Source organism: Sapajus apella, unplaced genomic scaffold, assembly GCF_009761245.1.
Source record: "Sapajus apella isolate SASKATOON/1434 unplaced genomic scaffold, GSC_monkey_1.0 scaffold18, whole genome shotgun sequence".
Taxonomy (NCBI): domain Eukaryota; kingdom Metazoa; phylum Chordata; class Mammalia; order Primates; family Cebidae; genus Sapajus; species Sapajus apella.
In genome coordinates this window covers 14,914,901-14,938,144 of record NW_022436958.1, presented here as the reverse complement: position 1 = coordinate 14,938,144, position 23,244 = coordinate 14,914,901, and the positions used below count along the sequence as shown (strand labels likewise).

Genomic DNA, 23,244 nt, shown 5'->3' with positions numbered 1-23,244 from the left:
GTGTCAACAATAATGTTAGTTTAAGGCAAGGTACCTTCTCTAGAACTCCAGACTTTAGTACTAGTTCTCCTCTCACTGAGGTCAACACATACTTAACCTGTGCCTTGGCAGCCTGGGGCACACATCCACTGGCTTGGCAGGGAAGCAGTGCCTCCTGTGGTCCCTGGCAATCAAGCTACTATTTTCAACATCTGTATTGAGAGGTGATTTGTGTGTGTATATGTGCACACTCAATCTTCAATCTCTGGGGTTTCATCATGCAGAAGAATCACAACTGTTTCCTGTTTTAATTTTACAGAAGAAAAGTGGGAGTTCAGGACTTTGACCTGGCTATTAAACTAAGACAGAATTTTGAATTTCAAAGCTTCTGATGGGTGTTATTGTTGTCATAGATGGACATTAATAGAAAGATGCCTTTTTAGGGGCCTCAGATTATTACTTAGTTCTTAAAAATAATGTTTGATTATCAGAAATATACACACACACATATACACACAAACAATATTTTCTCAGGGTGGGGTTAAGAGGACTAAAAAGGGCAACTGCCACTGCCTTTCAAAATAACAGAAATGCTAATATAATAAGTGGCCATGTAAAGGTAGATAATAATAATTTTCTTTCTTAATATGACTGGAAACTCTGTTCTTCTGAGGACTACCATATTTCCTCAAGATGCGAATGTATGCGTGCATGTGGGTTCCTGTATTTACTAGTAGATGAATTAAGGAAGAATGAGAAGGCAGCTCTTACTAAAGGGATACCTCAGAAGAAGCTATATTTGACTGAATAACTCAGAATTCTAAGGAATATATTTTTATGGGTTACTGAATTGCATAGCATTCTTGAAGTTGTTGAGACTCAACAGAAAACAATACCTCGAAATGAAGGCCTCGGAAGCAGCCTCAGAAGCAAAAATTTTTTCTTTGACCTTCTCCTTCTCTCCTGTCTCTCTGTCCCATTCTCCCCTGAGCCTAGCCATGGAAACTAGAATTCTTCTTTCCCAAGGCAGGTCATAGAAACCAGGATTCCCTTTCCCCAAAGCCAGCCATAAAGCCTAAACATATTACCTAACTTCCCCTCAGCCTTTCTGTGTAAAAACTGTACATAAAGAAATTATCTGACCTATCTTGTTTGACTGTAGGTCACAAGACACCCATTCCAGAGAGGGTCCTGCCCCACACCCAGGAGGAAGGAATGCTATAACAGAGAGGCCAAGAAGAATCTAAGCAGACAGGCCTTGCTGGGCTTCTCCACTCAGTATGAGCATGAGAGCATACCCTTTTTGTTCAATATTTCTACATGGATGATAATACTTTGTTTAACCTAAGAATAAAAATGGACAGTTTTCTCTATATCTTTGGGTCTTCATTCTGAAGGCTCTTGTGTACATGTGAAGTAAATTTATATGCCTTTTCTGTAATTAACCTGCCTTTTTTGAGTGAACCTTCAGAGAGGAAAGGGGAAGTTTTCCCTTGGCCTCTATAAGGTGTAGATGGATCTTAAAGGCAGACAGGGTATCAGATTTCACTCAAATGGGGAACTATGCATGGCTATAGATGCAGTTACTGTTGGAAACTATCATGTAATTACTGAGGAAGTTGAGACCATTGGAAAAATTTACACCCTGTGGATCTACTTATTTTGGTGTTGTCTCTTCTTTTGTATTTGACCCTATTATAAATACCAAAAATAAAACCTAATGACAACTTTTACTATTAATACCTACCAGGTCTGAAATGGAGTTCTCATAGTTCTTTAATTACTTTCTACCAATTCCATGTCCTGCTGCATTTCCCAGCCCAGATGCTCTGAGTTGCAAGGCTCAGCCAGCTTCTTTGTCCTCCATCCTCACTGCCAGAAATAAAGGATTGAGTTTTTGACATGCTGAATTTGAGATTTCTATTAGGCAGCCAAGTGGTGATGTCAAACAAGCTGTTTTATCTGGAGTTTAGAGAGAAGGTTTGGACTGTTAAATCTGGTTGTTGCTAGCATACATACTGTGTTTAAAACTAAGAGACTAGGTAGGATAATTACAGTCAAGAGAGTCAGTGCCCTGGGACATCTTAACAACTGGGGAAGGTGGGGGTAAAGAGGAGAAAAAATAATAAAGATGGAAAATATAAAAAATGGAAAAAGGAATGATTCAGTGACAAAGGAGGAAAACTTGGAGATTTTGGTATCCTTAAGACAGGTGAAGTCAATGCAAAGATGGTGGTGAATCAGTGCCATCATATACTAGTGATAGGTTAAGTGAGATGCGGCATGAATATGGACTGGTAGAGATCATTGGTGACTTCATAACAGCAGATGTGTTTGAATGAGGTGGTCAAAATCCTTTTTGGACTGGATTTAATAGAGAATGGGGGAAGAAAAGTTGAAGACATTAGGAAAAGATAGGAGAGCAAAGAAATAGGGTGGTAGATGGTAGAGAAGTGGGGTTAAGAGAAGGTAATATCTAGATGTGAGTTGTTATTGCATTTAAGAGGAAATAAAATGAGAAGGAAATATTTTGAGCCAGTCTGTATCCCCTATTCTCTTGCAATTTCTGTCTCATTATGATAAAAAAGAAAGAAATCTGGTCCAGATTTTGATAGGCTGAAGACAACAACCCAACCTTCACAGGGACTTTATCAGCTCAGATGTGCAGTTTCTCCTTTCTTCTTTCAGAACTAGACCTCTCACCCAGGGAAAATTCGGAATTTAACAGGATAATCTTCATCCCAGCCCCTGATGTTGACAGTCCCATTCTTCCATGGAACTCTGCTGTTTCTCTGACATGCTTGCTTCCACCCACATCCCTCCTTCCAGCTCAAGCAGTAGCGCAGACTGGCTGCCTCCAAAAGATCATCGCTAATTCTCACCATGCCTCATCCCCTGTGTGCCCATTCTGTCTTTGGGACTACTGAAGTGAAATCCAGTAGTTTTGAAAGAACCTGACTGCCTGTCCCAAGCTTTAGCTCCACCATTGCAGTTTCCCACTGAATTAATTGTTGTTTTTTCAATGCGTAATAAAAGAAATAACTAAGATGAAAACGACCTAAACTTGGTGGTATACTTACAAATAAACAGGATTTATTCTGTAGTTCATTGTTAAAGTATCGATTGGAAGAACAATAAATTAGATATTTTTTGTTGTTGAATGCTAACAGACTTTTATCTGCTATAGCAAACCACTTTTCTTCTAAAACATAGCATGCAAAACGTAACATATTCCATGCTCTTATCTGGGGCAGCGATTTAAACTGTAAAAGCACCTCTCTGCCCCCTCCTCCAGACACAGCATGATTTTAACAGCAGCATTTTTATCACGATGATAATAAGGGAGTCGTGCCTCTGCTTGCCCCTCTTTCAAGGAGCAAACTGTGATGTCAGCATGTCACTAACATACTAGATATGTATCTCTAGAGGTTGCTATGGCAAGCCTGGAACCAGAGCCTCCCTAAGGAGCCTTAGCTACTGCTGCCTGACAGACTAAGCATTCTCAGGCATTTCCTGTTAGACTCTGTGTTGGCGTCAGTTATGAAAGCAGTTGCTTACAATTCTGGCAGTAGATTAGCACCGGGTAAGCGTGGGGACAAAGTCTCATCCAGTCACAAAGTGTCACTTAATCTGACAGAGGAATTTCTGGGGCTGGAAATGTATCAAGTGCAATGGGACAATAAGGAAATATGTTAAAAGCCAGTTTCTGGCAGTTTTGTGATAAATCATTCTACCCCCACTTCAAACAAACAGAGCAACTTTCAAATTAAGAGATTCACTGTTACGTCAATGATTGGGCTAAAAAGAATGAAGATGTAAAAGATAATGGGAGAAGAGAAACCAACAATACTAGAGCAAGAAAAGAATTCTCTGAAATTGCATCTTGTGTTGGTTGGTAAGATTAGTTTTCATAGTAGACAACAAATACAATTCTCCTCTGGTAAGGCATCACACATTTTCATAAATCAAACATGCAAGGCTCACCACGGTAATAGTTGCCAGTCACTGAAAAGTATTAAGGCTCTACCCTTCATTATGATGGGCTGTATCATATTATTTGTTAACCTTTATTTACGAAGTTTAGAATCTGAAATAATATCTTTTTTGGTTTATAACGGAGCTGACATTATCGTCTGATATGGATTGGCTTCGTCTCCACCCAAAACTCAACTTGTATCTCCCAGAATTCCCACGTGTTGTAGGAGAGAACCAGGGGGAGGTAATTAAATTATGGGGGCTGCTCTTACCAGTGCTATTCTTGTGACAGTGAATAAGTCTCATGAGATATGATGGGTTTATCAGGGATTTCTGCTTTTGCTTCTTCCTCATTTTCTCTTGCCACTGCCATGTAAGAAGTGCCTTTTACTTCCTGCTATGATTCTGAGGTCTCCCCAGCCATGTGGAACTGCAAGTCCAATTAAACCCCTTTTTCTTCCCAATCTTAGGTCTTTATCAGCAGCCTGAAAATGGACTGGTATCACATCTTAAAGTAAAATGGAATAATTAGTACTTCAAATCAAGAAACCAATATGCAAGGTAATAACTTTGTTTTCTTTTGTTATAGTGACACAGTTAAACTCTTTGGGTATTCAACAATATAAGGCAAGTAGGGCAGGGGTACAGGAGGGAGTATTGGGAAGTCATGGAGGAGATTTGGGAATGTTCATTCATGGGACTCATGATGAAACAGATAACACTGTGAATTATCAAGAGACAAAGCAGGAAAATCAGAAGGTTCTTGCCTTTACTATTTTTAGGGATCAATATCAGTGTTCTTGGACTGTGAGAAACATGGGAATGAGAAGACCTCCCAGAGTAGAAGAGACAGATGGGCAGTTCTGTCGCTGGCACAGTAAGTTTCCTAGAGAGCTTGCCACTCTTGACTGGTTCTGCCACTTGGGGGTGGGAAGTACATCAGGTGGCTTTCCTGGGTATTGCAATGACAACTCATCGTTGTCGCTCCAGAGCACTGTCTGGAACCCACAGTATGGCAAGGCTGGGGGAAATTTTTGTGACATGCTATTCCCAATACACACATAATACCTAACATTTGTTAACCCTGTTGGATGACATTACTTTTTGTTTCCATGTCCTGAATAAGGCCTTTGTTCATTGAAGGTAGAAGAAAAATACAGAGTCCTTATTCTTATAAGCAATATGCAAATTCACACACCTTAGGGTCTTCATTGGCTTCCTCACAGAGTGATGAGTTGGGCTTGATGTCCATCCACACTTGGACCTGGACTGGATAACTGCATGCAGGCTGTGGGTTAAGGGTCAGTTTTCAGTCTTGCAACAGGGCAAAATCAGTTGGCTAAGGACAAAATTGAATCTGTGTTCTTGGATTTATAGGAAGCATAAACTCATCTCCTGAGTGAACCTGGCAGAGCTGAAGAGCCATTCAAGCATCAATGACATGCTGTGTAGTAAAGTGCTTGGGGTCCAGGGAAGTTTGGTACCGGGATCCTCAGAGCTCTGAACCCTTGGGGCTGCTATGGGTTCCGGAGTATTTCACCGATTTCAGTTATCTAGTGGCGTTCCATGTCTACTGGTGAGCATTGAAGAAGTCAGTCTCTATAGTAGACAGATACTCATGTAATATAACATATTAGAGAACTGCTAGACCTGAACTTTTATTGGAGAAATATTATGACTCATTCAGAATAGTCTTTCAAACAGAGGTGTGCTAACGCCAATGGAAACACTCTGCTTAAATATTACCACATTTCCCTTCCCCCGATTATCATAAAATCCTCTTCTTTACTTTCCTTGGGTGCCACAATTTATTTGTCTAACAGGATCAGAGATTGTGGCTATCTCTAAGGAAAATTCTTATAATTTTTTTGAGGTAAAGGAATAGACTGGCAGATTTTAGCACCTTAAGTCTTTCTTTAGATTCTGTGATGTGGTATTCTTTTCCACATCAGCATGAAGGAGCATATAAAATGCACCCCATTTTAGGAACAGAAATTAATTTGAGTCAGAAGAACAGTAAAAGGTAATCCGCATGGCATGCCTTTGTCAAAGAGACAGACATTTCCAATGCAATTCTTAAGGGAGGAAGGTGGTTATAATAGAATATAACAGCTCTCTGGGGGGAAGAATTCTTTTCCTATATGATGAGGATGGTTATGCATTATATCTGCAGCAGTTTTCCCTTGAATCCAGACACCAGATCTGTTAAGGGGATTTGGGAAAAGATCAATGTGTGGTGAAGGTAAGGAGGAAAGATTGGTTCAGATTTGCCCAAAAGTACATTAGGAAACAGAATATTAGCATCCACTAGGTGTTTGTCAGATGGTAGCAATTTCCAGCAACAACATAATGGGGACATGTCAGCAACAGACCTGAATTGGTTATCTAGAGATGAAAGGCTCCCCAGACCCTCGTTTTCTCTTGGATTCAGCTTTTGATTGTGTGCTTTGTCCTTCGTATCTCTTTTCTTCACAATCTCATTGGTTCCTTTTTTTCTTTTTAGAATCTCAAGCTTATCTTTTAAACTGATTTATCTCAGGCTTTATGCTCAAGGAGCAGCTGAAACTAACAGGAAAAATACAAAGAACAAACCTGGGTATTTTTTAAAAATTATTGTCAGAGAACAGATGCTGTGGCAGGTGCTGCTGGTAAGATATTATAATCAAACAGGGAAAATATATGTAGAATTTTATTTTTCCATCTTAGGACAGGGCTCTCAATATGCTGATTCATTCATGTGGTTAAGGACAAATTAGTATTTCAGAAATATGCCCACAGTCCGTGAGATAGTGATATGTGACAGAATTTTATGTGTATTCCCCTATTGCAGATTCATCTGAGAGAAATGATATTTGCCTCATAATTAAATCCTTATTACATTACATTTAATGCTATAGTGAAACAGCAATTGCTCTCTGCTCTCGAAGAAGAGGGGACGTTAAATTATTCAAATGAATCTCAATATCCAAAAAAGTGACTGGTTTTGATAAATCCCTGTGTTTTGATTATAAATAAAATATTCAAGTTTTTTGTTTGTGCACTTGTATTAGGGCTGGTGCAACAAATTTCTCCCTAAATTGCTTATATCTCAAATATTCTTTTTTGCTTAGCCTTTATTGCTATTCTTAGGACCAAAAAGATACCTGTGAGTTCCTTTTTAGTGGCCCTTTTGACTAATTTTCAAACACTCAGTTGTCATATGTTAGCAAACTGTTGAGAGTGGGATTTAATCTTGTTCTTCTTCACAGACAATCAGCTGTGTACTAGGCCTCAGTTCTTTCTGTGGGTTGCTCAGGTATCTGGTCTACACTGTGGGCTAGGCAGATATCTGGTCCTCATCTGGTCTCTGGGGCTGCCACTGAATCTTCTTGACTTTGGAAAGAAGTATATCTCAGTTTTTAAATCAAGACTATTACCTGGAAAGGTTGTTAGAATATTTTATTGATTTAGAAATGTATTTGGCCAGGCGCAGTGGCTCACACCTGTAATCCCAGCATTTTGAAGGCTGAGGCTGGAAGATTGCTCGAGCTCAGCTGGTGCAACATCATGGCAAAACCACGTCTCTACATAACAATACAAAACAATTAGCCGGGCATAGTGGCACAAGCCTGTGCTTCTAGCTACTTAGGAGGCTGAGGCGGGAGGTTTGCTTGAGCTGGGTTGCAGTGAGCCGAGATTGCACCACTACACTCCAACCTAGGCAACGGAACCTGTCTCAAAATGAAACAAAACAAGAAAAAATATAATTTCTAGTATGGCTCAATCAGTGTTCATTCAGTGAAAGTGCTAAGCATTTTGATGTTAATTTTGAAGGTGTATTCACCTTCATTTTATCCAGGCTTTTATGTTTCAAAGTGTTTTTTTCAGATTTATAGTGGTGATATTTTTAAAGATGAGTGATTCTTATGAACAGACTTCATGCTACAGTTCTTGTTCCAAAATTATACCTACAATTTCTCTGGGCCAACAGAGCTTGAAGCCTGTTAGTAATTTTCTTTCTTCCAACATGCCTTTGGGTTGATGGAAATGCTCAGGGTGACATCTCCTCACAAGTGGAGTTGGAGCTCTTCTTGGGGGAACACTGAAATATCTTTGAAGGCTAGGCAATTCCCTCACTTTCATTGGTCCATTTATCTGACTGGAAGAGAGCTAAGAGAAAAACTGATTCAAGAATTGGTTATGAAGTAGAAGAAACACAAGGCTTGTAGTCAAGGTATCCTTGATTCAGACATATTTGCCACTTCTTAGCAATGCAACTTAGACTTTCTGAAACCAACTTTCCTATACCAAAGAATGAAGGCCTCGCAGAGTTATTTTTAAATAGTAAGTGCAATAACCCGCAAAATCTCTAGCAGTTGTAATAAGTGGGAACTTTTACCTATTTTCCTCCCATTCTCTGAGTCTCACCTCATTTGTAAAATGTAGAAAACAATAATCGCCTTTTGGGGTTATGGTGAGACTTAAAGTGCATATGGCCTTATCCATGGTTAGAGAGTTATCTAAAAAGTGTCTTCCAAAAACAACAGTAACAACAAAAACCTTGTTTAACCCATCCTCCTACTTCCTGCTTTACAGACAAGCACATTGTGGTTGGGCAGAGGTAGGCTTGGACATAGACACATTGACCAGTACTCTTCATTATGTTATTATTACTGACTATTTGAATATTCTAGATATTCTGGCTTGGGGAGTTGAAGACTAAATTTTGAAGCATAAATTGAGCAGAGTGAATATAATACTAGACTTCCACAATGTCAATAATCATTTGGATATGGCTCCCTGAACATTCAGATTTACCAGAAGAAAAAAATCAATGTGCTGAGAATATTAAACTGGATTTTAACTTAAAAAACATCTTTAAATGTAATTTATACAACTGTTTCAGGTTGAACAAAACCATTCTTTTCGGTTATCTTGGTTTTTTTTGAGTGTTGTTGGTGTTAGTTCATATAAGAATTTTGTCTTAGCAAGTTCTTTACTAAGTGTCTCTTTACCCTGAAAAGCCAAATAATACCCTTATTCCATATGCCACCGATACCAAAGTCAGATAAAAGGGGTTTCATTGCAAGGCTAAGAAAGAGCTAATTTTCTAAAATTGGAACATTATCTGTCATGTGTTACTACTCTGTAATTATGACTATTATTCTCATTGGGAAAAAAGAGATATTTCAGGAGGGGAATAGATTTTTATAAGAGGCTTTTAATATAAATGGGCAATTATATTAAAATACTGACTTTCATACTTAGCCACTGTGTTGTAGATACATTATATTATATTTGATTTAAATTTAGTAAATTATATGCATGTGCAAACTTAAAATATATGAGTACTGCTTCCTTAAATGAAAGGCATGAATAGTCTTGTGAAATAGATTTTTGAGAAATGGATTCATAACTTTTATGCTTGCAAAGCTTTTATTGTTAATGCATTGTTTTTTCTTTTTTGGTAAAGAATGAATCATTTTCATTTGGCAATGATTCTGACTTTTTTTCTTTGCAAGAATGATTATACTTTTTAAATCATTTGTGGGACTGAACAAAGGGCAGTGGTAAAAATAAAAATTATAACCATGATTCATCTTTTTCTAGAAGATGAAGATGGTACTAAATATTATGAAGAATCTTTCAGTTTTGCTTTAAGTGATGTGTTGAAGGAGAATTCACAAGCAGATAGAACATTTGGACAGGAAAGGAAATAATCACATTTGATCTTTGCTGAATTTAAGAAGTTTCCATTGAGTAGTTGTGAGGACAAAAATCTTCCAAGTATAATTCACCTCAAATGTCACTCTCAGCAAAGGAAAATCCAAGATTTGTAGGCCAGAAGTTTGTTCAGTTTTGGAATCCTTATAAAGGAAAACAATAGGAGATTAAAAATATATAAGATGGACCAAAGATGGTATTTATTTGGAATGAGAAGAGAAATTAAACAAAATATAAATTTTATAAAATTGACAAATAGTACAAGTATATCTGGAAAATATCATAATATTTTAAATTATAACTGCCTGACACATCTTTAGGATACTCTTCTCTTTATATTTTTGGCTGATTAGATTTTTATTGATTTTTTATGTGAAATGATTTTGTAATAGCATTTTCTATGGAAAGACTATGAAGATAATTCAGTGTTTCATCTAACATGGTTGACTGAAATTTGTTATTTTCAATAGTTGGGATGCCTAAGCTTGACCACACGCAGATGTACGACTGTGTAGCACTGTTGCCCTGTAAACACAGGACCCTAGGGCTGGGTGCAGTGGATCGTGCCTATAATCTTAGCACTTTGGGAGGCCAAGCAGGAAGGGTCGCTTGGGGCCAGCAGTTGGAGGTTGCAGTGAACTATGATTGCCACACTATACTCCAGCCTAGGGGACAGAGCGAGGCCCTGCCTCAAAAATAAAATAATAAACACAGGAGTTTTGAAACATTCAATTTCACATAATTTCCAGAGAAAAACATAGTTTATCTGTAACTATATACACTGCATTAGTGATTCTTCCCCAATAAGTGAGAACTTCTGTTTTGGTAAGAATGATAAATGAATCCTCTACTTAGACTTTTACCCATCTGGTGGTTTGAAAAATTCTCCAAAGTCTAGCTTTTGGTTCTATAAAACTAAAAAAAATGTTTCTTCTCTATTGCCCATATACTTCTAGAGCTGGGTGCTGTATGAGACAAGTGAATTGCAATATGCCGTCTGTACCGATCCCTCATCGTATGGCTTAGTTGGTAATACAAGCATTTCCGAAGTCATTCCCACGATGGAACAGACAGTGAGGCATAATTTAATTATATAAAGAAACAGCTGTAAGCCACATAAATATATCCTCTGAACCAAATTAAATGTGCCCTAACTTAACTTCTTAGCACGATTCCAATAATGCCTGTAGCTACTCCGATGCCGCCTGACATGACAGAAGTATGATCGAGACATCAGAATGGGAAGATCAGCAGCTTAAACAATTACAGCTAAGAAAACAAAAAAAACAAAAACCTTACTGTTGCCAGTTTTGCAAAAATGCATTACAGCGCCTCTCCCAGGCTGTGGCTGGAGGTCTGGGAAGTTAAGTGGCTCTGAGGCTTATGCTCCATTTGCTTCACCGTAGCTTTGCCTGGGCTCCCAGATGAGGTGGTTGTTTGCCAAGGGATGTGTGTGCGTGTCTGTGTGGAAAGACACGAATCATTCCAGGGAGAGCTCCTATTCTAAATTACCTCCTTGGATCACCTGAGGCCAGGAGTTTGAGTCTGTAGTGAGCTATGATGGTGTCATTGCACTCCAGTCTGGGCAACAGAACAAGACTCTGTCTCTAAAAAAATAAAAATAAATGAATCAGCAAATTACCTCCTTTACCAAAGTTTGACTTGGACCATTAACAATTCATATTTTCCCTTCACCTTTAGCCTTTCCCTTGGTAGAGTCTTCTTTTTAAATGCTACATCCCTTAGGAGAGGTATCATGCACTTACTTCTCTGAGGCTTTGTTTTTCAGGGTATTTTCTTCCTTTTTTTTTTTTTTTTTAAGAAAACATTAGGATTTATGGGAAGTTTGGGCCTTGGACATGAATAAGGGATCAGCAAAGGAGAACAAGGGCAGAGTGAGCAAGGTGCATGAGGCTTTGCATTGGCTGTGGCAGCCAACGCTGGGGTTGCTGTATCATTATTGTTACGTATGTGTTGAGGTAATTGAGTTGTATGTGTGTGCATTGTTCTGTATAGCTGCCCCATTTTCTCTACAGATTTCATATTTATTAAGAATAAAAACGATGTCTGCTGCCCTTTTACTATTCTCTGAGGAGTGACCATCTACCTCTGCGCAGGTCTGCTATTAGACAGAGATGCCACCTGGAGCTGACTGTATATTTGGTGATCCTCACTTCACTCCTCTCTGAGCTCGTTTATTCTTCTTTGGACCCACCCACGCTTCATGGCTTCTACTCCCTTGATGTTTTTTGTATCGTGCTGAGTAAACAATGCATATGTTTTTAAGCAGAAATCTTATAAAGATAAACAGAAGCCTAATTGATAAAACAGATACATGTTAACCTGCCCCGATTGAAGCAGGGGGCTGGGTCATAAAGACCTGGCCATGTGGCCTCCTTCTTTGTGACAGGTCCCTGAGTGGTTCTCAGAAGCCCTTACAGCTCCTGCTGAACCATGAAAACCCTGGTGTAGAAAGGTGACTCCTGGATAGACAATCAGAAAGCCTGGATTTTTATTGTGATTGGCATTTCTAATAGTAGTGTGACAACAGGCAAGTCATCAATTGCTCTATGCCTCAGTTTTTACATTTGTAAAAAGTGGACAATAATATGTTACCTTGCACAGCCTACATCAAAGTAAGGCTATCAGAACAAAATGAGTTTCATATTCGAAAACCCTTCAAAGTGCTCTACATGTAGGAATTACAATATCACCCCCTATGTCTTTCCAAAAAATCACCTTATAGATTATTCAAGTCATGCAATCATAAATGAGAACATCTGAAAGCGTTACCGATGCTATCCTGTGTCCTTTATAATATCCCAGGTCAGGTAAGTGGCCACCTCCTCCCTGTATATATTGTCAAGGAAGCCAGGAAAATGAGAGTGACATTTCCCATGTGTAGTGGGACCAGAAGCCCAAATACAAAGAAAGGGCAGTGACTAAGCACTACATGAAAGAAATAAAAAACTTACCAGGTGTTGGCAAATTTCTGCTGTGGCTCATGAAGCAAGTATGCTGTTGCTATGCAGAAACAGAATATTTGGAAGTGACAAATTAATCTCATTTTCAGGTTCTGCCCCAGTGTACCTGTTTGCAGAATGTGCTCTGTACATTGACAAGATAAAAGAAGATCTAAAGGGAACTGGAGAAAAACAGAACAGGCAGGGGAAAAATGAATGTAAAATACTTGGGCTATTTAACTTAAAGAAAAAAACGAAAGATTACTCAGTTTTAGATTACTGGGGAGTGATCTAATAATTGGCTTTTAGGAAAACAGAGATTTATTGTGTAGAGTACAGTAGAGTTGGCACTCAACGAAGAACTCAAGTCTGTTGGAGTTCACGGATACTGGCCTTTAGGGAGAGTTACAGAAAATTGAAGAAGGAGGGGGCCCTATCAGGAACATTGGCCCATCTGCCATCAAGTCCATTTGGTGTCTAAATCATTTCAAAGAGATGAAGACATCTCTCATTTTTAGAGACATAATTGATCCTAGATGGGATTAGGATGGAATGACATGGAAGAGCTGGATCTGAGGCATGCTCTTGGAGAAGAGCTGATGACTGACACCAGGAAAATTCAGAGCCAGGAGGCAGGGAGAGGTAACTGCTTAGCAGTTCTTAAGCCTTCAGAGATGACAGAATCTGCTTTTGTTGTCTGAAGAGATTGCCCTCCACATTAGACAGATAAGGATGGAAAAAAACATAATCAGCTTTTCTTAATTCACATGTGGGATGAAACTGGCAGGCAGCGGAGCTCAACCTACACATCAAGATAAGCTTAGCTTGTGGTCAGGCTGAAGGACTTGTCTTGAGTTGTTTCAAGTTAGTAGGAATGACTTCCAGGGTGAAAAGCACTGTAAGGGAGAAAAGATGTACAAAACACCGAATGTCCTCTATGGGTTTGTGGACAGACTTTCCACATTGTTAGTGCAAAAGATTTGTTACATTTTATAGAGTTAGTACACATGAAATGAATCAGTGTTCATACTTCTCAAGGTCAGAGTCCCATATACTGTTCACCTGAATCTCATAGACTAAGTAGCAGCTTGGAAATAGCTTCACCACGCAGGCCAGATCAATTTGCAGGTCTCTTAGAACACAGATTTCCCGTGTCTGACACTGTCATCTGCCCTTGTTAGCCATTGGACACAGGCCTGATACCTTCTAATTTACTAAACTCATTTGAGAATAAAACATAATACAAAGAATTAAAGGGGTAAGAAAGAAGATTTAGCAGTTGCCGTATTTTGCTATATTTTCCATTTATTTTTCTTTTGGGAAAGATTTTAATTGTTATATGGTCTAGTTGAAAAGAAATTTTACAGAACCTGTTAATACATAAAACTGGAGAACATTTTTCTTAATTATTTTAAACTATAAGACAAAGTCTGAGCAGCTATTACACTTTGTGTAGTAAATTGTTAGAGGTCTTTTGAAATCAAAGAGTTATGGTCACCTTGACTTTATTTCATTTTTTCCTTGCTATACCTGATGATAAATCATTGCTTGGCATGCTCTAATGTGTACTTGTGTCTCAGTTTCATGTTTGTATTTCATTTATATGGAAACATTCTCCTTTACAGAGTGAAGTCAGTGTACATCACCACTTAGCCCTGGAAAAGGTTTGCTTTTCTGGAATTTGGTTCTGCTCTATATCAAGATTTCAATGTAAAAAGGTTAGATTTCCACAGGTGGCTTTGCATTAGTCAGAACTGAAATCAGAGTCTATTACTTATAAGAGGTCATGGAGCAACTAATTCAAGACACATGGGGGTCTTGCCAAACACGATACATCTAGTTAATGGAAAAACTATCACCAGAATGTGTTGAGTGTTCTTTGCATGTAACATATCACAGTAACTTTTGACTGGCTATATCTGGATAATACCTAAATGGAACAAGACGCAGAGGAGTAGAATTGGGATGCACGTGAAGCTATCAGACACTAGGTGGCATCTGTCTCTTTTTGAGTCTGATGGGTAGATAGCGTTTCAATTGGACTTGTACATTGACGGGGAGTGGACAATAATTTGCAATCTATGATCTTTTTTCTTTTATAGATTTGTGTGAACTAAGCTAACACCAATGACTCGTAAACTAATTTCAGCATTGCAAATGAGAGGTAGCAAGTTCTTGGGAGATACAAATAATCCTTGTGAGTACAGCAATTCTAAAACATATCATTTACCTAACCTTCTCAGCTTGGGCATTTAATATCTAGAGGGTTTTAAAACTTCATGACTTTATGAAAATTATAAAAAGGATTAACAATTTTTATAAAATTAAGCCATTTTATAGAATGATAATATAAATTAAGCCATTTTATAGAATGATATGTTATTATACTACACAAATGCTGATAAAAATTGGAAGTGTGATATTAATTTCCAATGCCTCATGAGTAGAAGTTGGTAAACCTATGTAATCAGGCATAGTTAAGTGAATAATTCCTGTTCTAAATTAGTCTGGTTTTCTTAAATTTTTAGGTTCTAGGGATCCTACTATGAGGTTCTAGGAAAAAAATAATATTTTCTTCAACTCTTGTAAGTTTTTTGTTGAAACGGACCCCTGTGCCAATAGACAGATTAATGAGAGAAAAATAAATTTATTAGCATGTATATTTTGTAAATACATGGGAAACACCCAGGAGATGAATAGTCTTAAAGCAGTGGCTTTAAATTCCAGATTATATAGCATCTGCAACAAAGAACAGTGAAATTTTAGAGAAATGACAAGACAAAAGAGAAGACTTTGAATTTTCAGCGGCAGCAAATGGTGGGAAGGCAAATAAAGGTGAGTTAGTAAAGCTTGTTAATGTAGATTCCTCTGATCCTGTCTCCAGGCTGACATGTGTCCAAAGCTGTCTTCAGCAGTTAACTTTTCTCTCCCTGGTAGAGAAGGGGGTCAGGATACCTTTTATCCTTGTAAATCTACTTCCTGCTTTTAGGCAAACAGAGGGAGGGCAGAGAGCTGTTTTGCATCTGCTTATTCTTAACTGCCTTCAGCTTAACAACCCTTCATATTTTGGGTGGCATATTCTGGTCTCCCACCATGTATCAGTGCTTTTCTCTTCTGTGTTTAAGATGCAGCTGTGTTCTGAAGTCAAGAGTCTCTGCTTCTCTGTAAGGGCTTCTGTAAAATCTCTGCTGTTGGTTACGTTGCCCTGAAAGTGGCTTTTTTTTTTCTCTCCTACAGCTTTGTAGCTTTCTGTGTCTTTACTCAGAGCACGCTGTTTACCTCGTTGTCTGCTTCCCTTATTTGGGCCCTTGGTGGCAGGGTAATGTGGAATTTAAACTTTGCTTATTTTGGTAGAACTTTGTAAATGTCCAGATACAAGCTGAAAACTTGTCTCCTATTTTATAGAAACGTAGATGTTACATTTTGCTTCCAAGGAGAATAAGTCTGTAGACAGATCTTACATAGTTGGGCACAGGAGCTATGACAAAATATGGGACCACTATTGACTAGTTCCTCTAATGGTCTCTTAGCCTTGCTTTGTTCCTGAATTTTCATCATGGTCTTAATTACTGCCATGGACCAAGTTATTGTCTCCCCTTACTCTCCATTCATATGCTGACATCCTAACTCCCAATGTGATGGCATTTAGAGATGGGGCCTGTGGGAGGTAACTAGATTTAGATGAGGTCTTGTGGTTGGGCCCTCATGATGGGATCATGTTCCTGTGAAGAGACACCAGAGAGTTTGTTTTCTCTCTGTCTCTGCCATGTGAGGACACAATGAGAAAATGGCTGTCCACAGGCCAGTAAGAGAGCCTTTACTGGGCACTGAATCAGCCAGTACATTGATCTTGGACTTTCTCATCTCCAGACTTATGAGAAATAAATTCCTTTTGTTTAACTCATCCAATCCATGGCATTTTGTTATATAGCCAAAGCAGACTAATTCAGTAACCATCATGTCATGATATTACTTTAAGGGGGAAAAAATAGCACACTTAACGTGTTGCTTAATGACAGGGATATATTCTGAGAAATGTGTTAGGCAATTTCATCATTGTGTGAGCCTCACAAGTGTACTTACTCACCTAAATGATATACATATATTTTTCATGTGAAAAACCAAATATCCTAGCGCCATTACTGAATATCAATCATTTCCCCTACTTGACCTGAAATGCCAATGTCAACTACTGTGTATCAGGTTTCTATGTATGCTCCAATATAATCTTCTGGGACCACCGCTTTATATGCAGTCCACCAATGATGGAAGCGTTACATGGTGCATGACTGTACTTTTTAAAACTCTGGTCAACATGAGTGTCAGACTCTCTTGCTGACAACCCAGCCATCTTTCTGCAATTACAAGCATCTCAGGTATTTTACTCCTTAATAGTTTCATTTTATACAAATGCCCATCGTAAGAATCTCTCTTTGCAAGCCCCAGCTGGGAACCAAGAATGATTGTTTAGGTTGTGGGTACTAGTGATGACGGGTATAGTAAGAGGATGGGTTTCATGCTGATGTTGGCAGAGGGTGCAATTGGACTCATTTAACATGTATAATGGTTTGTACCCTGCATGAAGGATGGTGTACTTTAAAACTGAGACATTGAGGTAAATAAATGGATGACTACAGATAAAATATTGAGGCAGAAGATGTTACCATGTTAATGTAAATTTCTATTTGTGGTCACCCTGTACAACTTTTGAGACAAAATCTTAAATTAGAATGTCAGTTTCACAGAGACTTATGAGAATAGGTGAATGGCATCTCTATAAAGAAAATCTGAAAAATCCTTGTCAAAAATCAAATGCCAAATGCATTTACAACGCTCTGTAAGAAAAGGGAAAAGCATGAAGAAAATCTCATATAAAACAGGGAAGGGCCAACAAAGGCTTGCTAACATTCTCATTGCTGTTATCAATCTTCTTTTTTAGGGCTAATGGCTCTATATAAGACATATGCATTCATCTACCAATGACATCTGTGCAGAGCATGGAACAGCATAGATTTGTAATTGCTTGCTACCCTGAGCTAGGGAAAATGAACTTCTGACATTCTGGAGGAAACAGACTTTGCTTCCTTGGCAAAGTGAGGTTACACTTGCTGCTTAATGTTCTAAGTTATTTTGTAGACAAACGAAATAATTGGAGAAACTATATGTCTATTACTATTATATTACTTACAGAAGCAGAAAAATTGTTTTCAAAAACATATTTGGTGTATAAATATGCTTTCTAGGAAGGGCTCCAATTGCAAGTTTATAATCACTTAATGTGCTGGCAGATATAAAACTACTGGAATTCTCAAGGTTTTATTGTGCATTAAGGAGGAGATGAATAGACTTTGATATCAATCTTTCAATGAAGAAAATTATATTCAATACTATGCTGGGATAATCAAATCCTTCATCAGTGAATAACTTTGAGGACACTGAAAATGTGTAAACTGTGAACCCAAGCTCTTACTGGTATTTCTGATATAGCTTATCCTTTCTTATCCTTGAAAGCCATGCTCCCTCTCCAAGTGATACTTTAAGTTCATACCCTTTGTATGGCCCTGTATCAGCGATTGTTCTGATCAGGGAGCAAATACTGGTGTTTTTACTTTGTGACCCTTGTGAAAGCTCAGGAGTTATACTAAAAATGAAATGTTGATGGCCTCAGATGAAATGTGTCTCTTGGTCTGCTTTTGAAAATTGTAGTTAATGCATTTGCCTAGTGTTCCACTATTGGAATGCTAAGTTTGTGGGAATTATTTATATCCTAGTGCTCAAGGTCATCTCCAAGGTCTGATTTTCCACACAAAAAATTTGCAACGTCTGGCATAAATGGATTAATCAGTGTGATGATGTGGCATTTGTCCCTGTGTTTTCTGGACTTTTCGTGACATGTATTTCCTCACAAAGACAAATGCCTCCAATAACAATAAAAGAATAACTGGCATAATGTACAGTATTACAGTATATCAGTATCAACCAGGGTACATTATTGGCTGCCTGCAGACTCTCCAGTGGAAAAAAATGCATTCAATAATAATGTAACAGATACTTATTGAGCACTTACTTTATTCCAGGAACTGCATACACAGTGGAGAAGACAGAAAAAGGATGGCACGATGAAGCTTCATTCAGACAGACAAGTAAGTAAACAAATACATAAGGTATAAATAAAGGACTACTCCATGTTTTATTTATTTCAGTTATCTATTCTTATATAATAAGCCACCCCCAAATTTAGTGCCTTAAAGCAACTTTTTTATTTTGCTCTTTGATTTTGTAAGTCAGGAATGTGGACAGGGTGTGGCTGGGTGGTGAACTCCAATCACAGCATCAGGTAGGGTGGTGGATGGGGAGGATCCACCTCTAAGATGTCTACCACACTGGCACATCCAGTATTGGCAGTATTGGCCCCTTTCTCTTGGGGTCTCATCTTCTAGGGCCTCTCCAGGTGGCTTGGATTTCTCAAAAAATGGTTGCTCAGGGTGGCCATACTTTTTACATGATGTCTGGCTTCCAAAAGTCACAAAGCAAAAGTTGTCAAAATAGTGAAGGATGATTCTGGCAGTGGTACACTGGCATTTCTCATGTAATCCATCTCAGGGTACCTAAATTCAAGAAGGGATTGAAAAATAGTCTCCACCCTTAAATGGGGGGCTAGGGGAGGTAGCAAGTTTCCATTGCAGAACAGCAGGTGGGATGGAAAATATTTTCGTGTCTATCTTTGGAAAATACAATCTACTACATGAGTGAAGAAGACGTAATATGAAGAGGAGTGGATTGCAGGGTTGCAGGGTGCCCTTATTATAGTTGTACCAGCCATGAGAAGGAGTAGAGGATGTTCTAGTTTGAGGAAGTCGAAATACAAATGGTCAATTGACATTCACATAATGTGCCTTTAACAATACTGATGACAGTGGTTGGATGAGAATTGGCAAGCCAAGAAACAAATTCAACTAGTCTTGTTTATCCATCTTCTCTGAGCATTTTCTTTAGTTCATTCTTAATCATTTACACTTTTATGCCTAATTGTTTGCTGGAGGTGATACATTGCAATAGTGACTGCTTAGGTATGGTTGCGGTGCAAGGTTCTTAAATCCAGTTCAAGCAAATGCAGACATGTTATCAAGATGGATGTTGCCTATAAAATCTATGTTCCATATAACTAGAGCAGAACTTGGTGTTGGCAGTACCGTGAGATGGAGCAGAGAGCGCATCGATACATTTTGCGATGATGTCCATGACAATCAAGGCATATTTTGTCCCTTAATATTTTTGTAAAATCAATATGGATTATTGATCCCAGCTCCTTAAAGCCTTCTTGGGAAGTTGTGTATACCATTAGCAATGCATGAGGTAATTCAACAGTTGGGACATTCTTTTAGTTTTCCAGGATTAGAATCCCTTATAAATCACCAGTCCTTGTTCTACCTAATGCTTTCAAGTAAATAATCCTATGATGTGCTGCACAGCATCTGTTGTATCAGTGGCTTTTGTTTTTTTTTCTTTTGGTGCATAAGTGTTTCTGGAGGTATTTGAAAAATGTAGACTTCCAGATTTCACATTCAAGGATTTAGAGTCAGTCTGGAGTAAGATCTGAGCATGTGTATTTGGAATACATGCTGGATAACGCTGAGGTAGATGCTCAAAATATTTACCACTTTGAGTTAGTAGGTTTATGATGGCTGGTGTCCATATGGATCTAGGAAATTTCTGCATCAGGCAAAGAGAATAAAGCATCATCTACCTATATGTCCTTTACCCCTGTTTTAGTCCATTTCGTGATGCTATAACAGAATACCAGAGGCTGGGTAATTTATAAAGAAAAGAGTTTGTTTTTGTTTTTTTAAGTTCATGATTCTGGTGACTGGAAAGTCCAAGATCATGGCACTGGCATTTGCTCAGCTTCTGGTGAGGGCCACATGCTGTGTCAAGACATGGTAGAGGCATGGACAGGTGAGTGGGTGTATAAAGAAAGCAAACACGAGGAGGAACAACCTGCTCTCGTGGTAACTGGTCTAGTTCTGTGGGAGTGAAAACTCATTCTTGTGAGATAACATTAATCTATTCATGAGAAATCTGCCCCTATGACTCACCTCCCACAAGACCCCACCTCCCAATGCTGCTGCATTAGTAATCAAATTTCAGCGTGAGTTTTGGCAGGGGCATACTACATTCAAACCACAGCAACTCTTTGTCTTTCTTCTCTGTCTATACTAACAGTTTAAGCCCTGTATGAGGGGTAAACTGTAGAATACATGCCTTAAAATGAAGGTAGTTTTGTAATTCTGACAAAATAACAATACTACAAATGACATAATACTAAAATACGTACTATTTCTGTTATTTTACTTTAGTTCCAATCCTCACATTATCTGATTTAAACCAAAGGAGCAACAACAAATCAAAGCTTGGATTAAGAAAAGGATTGCTCTGAAGGGACCAAGAGCCTACTCATTTACATTCACGGAGCGTTCTTTTAGTGTACTTGCTTTTACAGATAGACTGGTCCATCTGCAGTGAATCAGCAGGCCTGTTTACTTAGCTCTTGGCTTTCTTATAGTTCTAGAGAAATATCAGTGGTTGAGATAATTATACAGTGAGACTACAGTTATTGTGGGGAAATTGCCTTGTCAAAGATGGGTGCGCAATAATGCAGTCTCTGCAAAAAGCCATGCCACAGCCTTTTCATCACTTTATTATTAACTCCTTAGTTACCAGTTTATCATGGTAACTAGGGTAGATTTTAAAAAAACATGGAAAGGTAAAAAAAACTCAATAACTATGCAACCTCAAGGTTACAATTTTTTATATTATTTAGATGCAAATTATTTTAAATGTTTAGTATGTCTGTATAATTTTAGCTCTTTCCCCTTCCTTTTCATTTTTCGTACATAGCCATGTTTACCAATTATTTGCTCATACCATGAAATATAGTTGGAGGTGGGTGGGTAAGGTAATCTGAATTATAGAGGCAGGGAAGGTAAGACATTTCCTTTTTCTTTCTTGGATCTTGTATATGTGTCACTTGGATCTTGTATATGTTTCAGCATGTATCTTTTTGAGTACAGTTACGTACCTGAATAGTGATGACTAACAAAGACTTGGTTTCTGGCCAGGCGCAGTGGCTCACACCTGTAATTTCAGCACTTTGGGAGGCCAAGGTGGGTGGATCACTTGAGGCTGGGAGTTTGAGACCAGCCTGGCCAACATGGTAAAACCCTGTCTCTACTAAAAATACAAAAATTAGTCCAGCATAGTGGTTTATGCCTGTAATCCCAGCTGCTTGGGAAGCTGAGGCATGAGAATCACTTGAACCTGGAAGATGGAGGTTGCAGTGAGCTGAAATCATGCCACTGCACTCCAACCTGGGCGATAGTGACTCTATCTAAAAAAAAAAAAAAAAAAAAAGGGAAAAGAAAGACTTGGTTTCTGTGAATTGCTCACAGTCTGGTGGGGGAAGGGGAGAAACTGAAACGTAAAAATGAACAGCACAAATGTTGTGAAACATGCTAGATAAATGCAGACTTGGATACTATGGGAACTAAGGGGAGGGGATACCTACAGAATAAATCATGCAACCAACCTGTCCATGGCTTCTCTGTGAATGACTTCTAGGCCTCAGTGGTTCAACTGTCTTGTGAAGTTTGTGCAACAAGATAGTCTCATATCTGCGCCAAGAAGTACTATAAATTCCCACTGCTTGAAAATATATATTCTCCGTGATTGGCTGACAATTCGTGATTACATAACTAGGTATAAATAAGTATAATCTATTCATATGAAAGTATAAGTAATTGTGGGAGACATAATATTTTTTAGCTGTATAAATTCTTTAGCCTTAAATGTACACATGCTTTTTGGAAAGTAGGTTCAGGTGGAGGAGAGGAAAGAAAGTCCGAGGCCATCACGTGTCTTGTTAAATGGATAAGTGGATGCGTATACAGCAAAATGGGGATAAAGATAACCAAGAAAGGGAAATGTACAAAAGCTCACCCTATTTCACAATTTTGTATAAGAATCTCCCTCACACTACATGTAAGCTCTGGCAAACAAAGACTATTGCTGCTTAAAGTTAAGGATGGCATGGCCACAGAGAGGAACTTACAGCTTCAGCCAAAGCAAACCACATGGATAATTCATTGGCCCCTTGCACTGTTAAGAGCTGTGACATCCCTTCACTGTGACGTGATATTTGTCTTCTGACCTCATTTTCCTAAAACTGTTGTTTTTCCATTGGCTTTCTGGCTTCACTCCCTCTCAGTTTGGTATCAATGCATATAGACAGCTTTCTGACTCAGCCAGGGCTTATTTCTAGTGCTTCCTTTCAGAATACCCTTTGGTGGATAACCTAATTATGGGAATGGTAGCAGTGATTCTAGGACCCCAGAAACAAAGCACGCTTGAGATTCTAGCTCCTAGGAATCATAATAATCATTCATTAGATTAAGATCCTGTTTTCATAATTCCTTTGGGACACTTGTATCAGAAATTACCTGGTGGGCCGATTACAACTGTAGATTTCTGACTCTATTCCAGAAGAGAATATCTAAGTGTGGGCCCTGGGGATTGATAGGCTTGCTCAAGTTTGAGAATCTCTGGGATAGCTAAAACAGCAAAGTTC

At 38.5% G+C, this 23,244-nt stretch overlaps 1 long non-coding RNA gene across 6 annotated transcripts in view; it reads left to right on the top strand.

Annotated features, from left to right (window-relative positions):
* The window catches only part of LOC116556993, a 29,275-nt gene extending 7,866 nt beyond the window's left edge, over window positions 1-21,409 (top strand). The window contains exons 2-7 of one of the 6 annotated variants that reach the window (XR_004271309.1): window positions 4,425-4,831; window positions 5,332-5,530; window positions 12,731-14,817; window positions 15,348-15,455; window positions 16,876-16,996; window positions 18,698-21,409. This is a non-coding gene — a long non-coding RNA (uncharacterized LOC116556993). Of the gene's footprint in view, window positions 1-4,376; window positions 4,832-5,331; window positions 5,531-12,730; window positions 14,818-15,347; window positions 15,456-16,875; window positions 18,427-18,697 lie in introns of those variants that run through there. The other 5 variants (XR_004271306.1, XR_004271310.1, XR_004271307.1 and 2 more) reach the window with 5 other exon arrangements.
* Window positions 21,410-23,244: the final 1,835 nt, after the last annotated feature.